Below are 6,353 nucleotides of genomic sequence, written 5' to 3'. Positions count from 1 at the left end.
CCAAGACGACCGCTAATTTTACGAGTAAAATCCCTGGGTCTTTCGAAATGAGGTCTCGTGCTTTTTGAACGAGTTCCGGAGTCCGTGTCGCCTTCTCCCTTACGTGTATTTTCCTTGCCGGAGTACAGGAGCCTACCTGGGACTCCTCCGAGGCCGCGCACCTCTAGACAATGTCATACATCGTCGACCTGGGGTATCCGATTATTTCGCTTAGCGTCCTTCCGACGCGGACGCCTTCAATAACCGCGGCTCTTCGGTTATATTCCGATATCGACCTGAACGACTCGACCATTTGTTTGCATATATCTTTCGTCTTTATGTTATTAATTAAGGATAATTAGGGAATTGTCAAGCTTGTTTAACGTAAATACGAATATAGACACAATTTGTATTGCTTACAATAAAATATATTTTTAGTACATATAAAAACATTATTGGTGCTGATGATAAATAGTAAAAAAGTGATTATATGCGCATCGTATCACCTCGAATGTCCAAATATATATTTTTATTGCCTGTAAATAAAGCAGGATAGTTGTATATTCTCGTTATCATACTTTTAATCTGCCTATAAAAACAAACATTGCACGGCTTTCAAGATAGATTACTGAACATTTCAGCAATATTATTTGCAAGTTATCATCAGTACCAATAATGTTTTTATATGTACTAAAAATATATTTTATTGTAAGCAATGTAAATTATGTGTCTATATTCGTATTTGGATTAAATAAACATGACACTTCCCTAATTATCCCTAATTAATAGCATAAAGACGAAAGATATATACAAACAAATATATTGTATTCGACAGTGGCGTAGCCAGTGGGGGATTGAAGGGGCCGCGTGCCCCCTCCCACCCCAAAATTAATTTTCTGAATTACGTTAAGTGTGAGAAAAATTTTTTCGATTGACCTTTTTTTGCTCATCAAAAATAAAAAGTGCAGCCCTCTCCGAAACTTTTTTCTAAGTACACTGGTACTCAAAAAGCATTAATTACATGTCCTAAGGAAAGAAAAAATTTAAAAAAATTCCGCACACGGACAAGTCGTCGACTGAATTCGAACGCTTGCCGCCGGTCCAAAAATGTTCGGCGCGGGAGACTCAGCTCACTCAGCCACGCCGCCTTACTGAAAGAGAGCCGCGACTTTCACTCTATGTATGCTACAACTCCGCGACCCAAACTTTATATTGTAATTTTTCATAAACAAAGACTCATTCGCACAAACCCCGTTAGAGTGTTCATGCTCAACATTACAGCTTATCGAACAACTTACTATGACTCGTTTTGGAATCGATTTAACAGATTGTAGCATCTCCTTAAAGACTCATCAGAACATCAAACAAACATGATGGCAGAAACAATTAACGATATGCTATCATATCTTTTGTTTCATGGTTAAACAATCATTTCAACAAACAATCAATGGTTCATTTCGATCAGTGTCCGTTATAGTACTTCGTACGCGTGCACGTAACAATTTCTTCAACGAAAATAAGATTTACGCCACAGAAGTATACTGATATGATTATTGCCTACAGCCTGGCGGAGGAAAATGCGCGTACCGCGGCTCGTATATATGCAGAAAGATTTCCCAGACGTGCGCGACATCCTTCAAGATACGTGATTTTAGGCGCAGTGCGAAAATTACGCGAGACCAGTTAAAAATAATTGTGTTATTACGTATTAAAAGATTGCCGAACATAGGAGAATTCCTAGAAGTTCTACAGTGGAGTTAACGGCCATACAGGAACATTGTTTGAGGAAGAACCATGATTTCGATTGGGATCATACCAAAATTTTACATGAACGCTTTTATTATAATATATTTTATAATATTTGAAACGCCTGATCTCAGAAATGATTTTCATAAAATTTCAGAAACATGGTCTTAACTCACAAAAGGATACTGAATATTTGGGCACCTGCTACTGCGGCTTGTTATGAAAATAAATTTTGTTTTGGTTTCCTTCTCTTCCACAAGTCGTTTCCGCAATGTTAATGCTAGGTATATAAATCTGTAATTATTTATATTTCGTAGACGTGGCGATGTTATTGTTGACAGGATCGGTTTACTTTTAGCTGAACTCAACAAAGATATATTACATTATCAGTTTTAATTATTTATTATATTTCAATTTTACTTATTTTTTTTTTAATATTTTTATAGTTATGACGGCTACTTCTCAATATTAATTAACTACTTAATATTATTTCGGTCATGTCAGCTTTAATATTGCGATTAACATTCATGTCAATTTACGCAGATCTTTAACTAATTGTACTGCGTTCGTGTCGTAAACCTTGAGTTTTTATTATCACTAAAAAGGATTCATGGTTGAGCCGAAACGTATGATTGTTTTTTATATTGATTATTCATGTTCAATAAATATTACACGATTTCCTAACACAAGGGAGGTTTTTTATCCATATGGTTTATAGCACTATTAGTTCTGTGCTTGAACTCGAATTGCCCTTTTTCCTATTTTTTGATTGTGATTTCTTCGTTTATGAGTTCTTATTTCTTTCTCTAAATATCATTTTTCACTTTTTTGTACCTCGAAGAATGTTTCACTATAATTTAATAAATATTCATTTTTAATTTTGAAATACACCACATTAATCTACAAATCTGCACCTAAAAGTTCTATTTTACAGAATTAAAAAAGATTAATTCTATGACTTTATATACTGTTCTGAAGCTGATGTTTATTTTCCGCCTCGAGTAACCGAGCAGCTACCTGCGCGCAGCGCAAGTCACTTTTCGAATGGTTTGCACCTGTCAGGTATATATTATTTGGCCATATAAAAAGTTCCATTGCATTCTTTGAACCTTTCTCTATCCATCTATGTAATTTAAACTCCGAAAATCAAAACTTTATTTTTTAACTTTTGGCCAGCTTTTCGGGCATCAGCCCCACTGTGCGCCCGTGCGTCCGCCCGTCCGTCGGGGCGGGTTCGCGTTGGGTGCGTATATTCCTATTATATTTGAGATTTTATAAATAAAATGTAATTTGTCTGACACATTAATTTATGTAGTGTCACATGGATCATTGTGTCAAATTACATGGATGATTGTTAGATAATTTTAATACAATAGGAAAACAAGCCCAGGCAGGCGGGCGAGCGCGCGGGCTGGCGAGTAGTGTATGTATGTGTGTATGTGTGTGCGTATGTATGCAACTGAACGTAACACACGTAACGTTTTCAAATTTTCAACATGCGTTTGTATAAATTTCTCAATATAACACACGATTCTACTGCATTGTGGAAATTTTAAAAAGTTAGATAAATAACTAACACGTAGTATCAGTCAATTAACTGCTGCCGTATCTTACGTTCGGTTGCATATGCACACATATACGCACACACATTATTTGCCCGCCTGCGCATTCGCTCACTCGGGCGGGCTCGCGGTGTATGCATGTATCCAAAAATTACATGCATTTTATGCAAATTCTTTTGTTAATAACTATTTAACGAAAAACGAGCAACGGCTAAAACTTTCAGAAGGTTACTCAGGACGATGACCTCTATAACATATGTCAAAGTCAAAGTCATTAGAGCAGCCTCCCCTAAACTGAAGTTTTACCATAACTTCTTTTGTTAATAACTTTTTAACAAACAATGAGCGACGGCTAAAACTTTTTAAATGTTACTCAGAATAATAACTTTGACAACATATGTGAAGGTCAACGTTCTCGGAAGGTGGTACGATTTTATCAATAATTACCGAAAATTATAACACCATCGGTAAAATATGTATAGGTTTTCTCGCGCAATGTCGGCAGGATATATCTTTTCTCAACAATATTTTATGGAGCGTTAAAGCCATTTTCACGCCAAACGGCGTATTTAACACACACAATTTTTTTTATTGGAGCGAAGAAAATCCGCACGTTGTCCGCAACTTTTTCTTTTGAATATCGCTGAATAATAAATGAATGATCGGAAATCAAGTAGTATAAGCCGCGAAAATAAAGCATTTACTAAATGCATAATCTAAATCTTTCTGTCGATGATTTCAAATTGGCCCATATTTTCTCTCGCCACGTTTAAATGGCGAAATATATTAGGTGTACAACTTTGTTTCCGCCGTTTTTTTCCGAAATTCGAGGCTTTATTGTAAAAAACTGGTTATATATTTATGATTCAAAGTATTGTCCATCGCTGGCCATTACTTTCTCCCATCTTTCGGGCAGCGTACGAATCCCGCGTCGAAAAAACTGGTCATCTTTTGAGGTGACTCACGAATCGATACAATTTTTTACTTCTTCATAAGACCGGAAGTGCTGGTCAGCCAGGCCGTGTGCCATTGATCGAAACAAGTGATAGTCAGAGGAAGCAACGTCTGGAGAATACGGCGGGTGGGATAGGACTTCCCATTTCAAAGTTTCCAAGTATGTTTTTACCACTTCTGAATCATTCCCATGGCTTTGAGGGGTTTTGAAATGGCTTGTTGAGTCACTCCCAATTATCGTGGCAATTCTTCTTGATTTTGACACGAGTCTTGATCAAGTAATGCCTCCAATTCTGCACCTTCTCTCTTCTCTCTCGCTATGCCGGTCTTCGACGTCAAAATTACCGTTCTTGAAGCGTTGAAATCATTCACGACACGTTCTTTCACTAATAGCGGTCTCACCATAAGTATTTGAGAGCATTCGATGAGCCTCAGCCGAATATTTCTTCATATTAAAGCAGAAAATTAAAACCTCCCGCAAATGACGAGAATTTAGCTTGTAAACTGACATTTTCTATCGAGAATAACTTTATGATGCAGACACAAATCGACTAATGTTTCTATGGGATTATGTTGACAGATGTCTAAGTTTATTGTATGACGTCTATGATCAATTTATTTCGACCACCACTTACCGCTAAAGCCATCTATAGGAAAACGGCGGAAGCAAAGTTGTACACCTAATATGCGGACTTCTTAAATAATCATTTGTCAATTCTTCTCGCTGACGTACCCCTTGATATGAAAAGAAAATTAATTTTCCAACATCACGGAACTCCACCTCATTTCCGTAGACAAGTAGACAATTTCCGGAGAGATGGACAGATCGTGGTGACCCAATCGCCTGGCTGGCACAGTCGCCAGATTTAAACGTTTTAGATTATTTTTTATGGGACTACGTGAGAGTAGTCTAGTCGAACACCGATGTAATGGTACAGAGAACGAAATCACTGCGGCCTTCGATATCATTATGCCGGACATGGCATACTATATAACTCGCAATATTATTCGAAGCCGAAATCTGCATACGAAAAAGAGGACGGCACTTCGAACAGTTTTTACATTAAATTATAACAGTGGATTAGGCCTACTGGGGAAACCACTATAAAAAAAAACGCACCATGCTATCTACCGCAAGGTAGTGTGGCAATAGCGTGCTGTCACTTTTCTGCCACAATGTCGAGAAGACGAAAGACTATTGTTCTTTGGCGTACATTCTTGTGTTACACGCCGTTTACTATATCACCTCTATATAAGTCGAGTTTTTTAATTCATCGATGGATCCATCGCATGATATGCAAATGCAGTGTTTCGCTGTATTCATGCAATGGATCCATCGATGAATTAAAAAACTCGCCCATACACGTATGCTGCCGAAGCGGCGACACCTCGCTGTGTCTCGTAGCCATAGGCGGAGCACGCAGCAAGCCGCTATTCGCGCGTATCAGTCGTACGCCGGCTCGAGGGCTTATTTGCTCAGACAAAATAATTAATTATGTGAAAAAAAACTATTGCGAATTTCGCAAAATGGTATTTGACTTTTCTGTTCCGTTTAATTCGTTCTACTTTTCTATGAATTGTGTCAAGAAAGGATCGAATATCTTGTGTGTGTGTGTGTGCGCGCGCGCGCGTGTGTGTGTGTGTACAGGGTGTCCCGCGTAAGACGTACGAAAAGAAAAATATAAGTAGAACACATAAAAGTAAACAAAAATTGTATAGGTCATTTTTCAAACAATCATGTAAAATTTCAAGATATTAATTAAAATAGTTGGGCATATCAGAGTGCGGCGACACGGCAGGCGGGACATACAGCTCGCCGCGGCCGGCGAAAAAAATGGACGATTGCTCGCGGGTCTATTTTATAGGCCAGAGAGGTGGACCGTTTGGTATACTGAAATGAGTAGCTCTGTGTGTGCGTCCGTGTACGTGTGCGTTCTTCCATTCTCTTTGCCGACCACGGCGAGCTGTATGTCCCGCCTGCCGCGTCGCTGTGCTCTGTGATATGTCCAACTATTTATTTTAATTAATATCTCAAAATTTTACGTGGTTGTTTGAAAAATGACCTATATAATTTTTGTTCACTTTTATGTGTTCTACTTATATTTTTCTTTT

The sequence above is a fragment of the Odontomachus brunneus genome, unplaced genomic scaffold (assembly GCF_010583005.1).
Source record: "Odontomachus brunneus isolate Ranch 3 - 2012 unplaced genomic scaffold, Obru_v1 Obru_scaffold_216, whole genome shotgun sequence".
Taxonomy (NCBI): Eukaryota; Metazoa; Arthropoda; class Insecta; order Hymenoptera; family Formicidae; genus Odontomachus; species Odontomachus brunneus.
The sequence above is the reverse complement of the archived record's forward strand: the minus strand, read 5'-3'. Positions refer to the sequence as shown.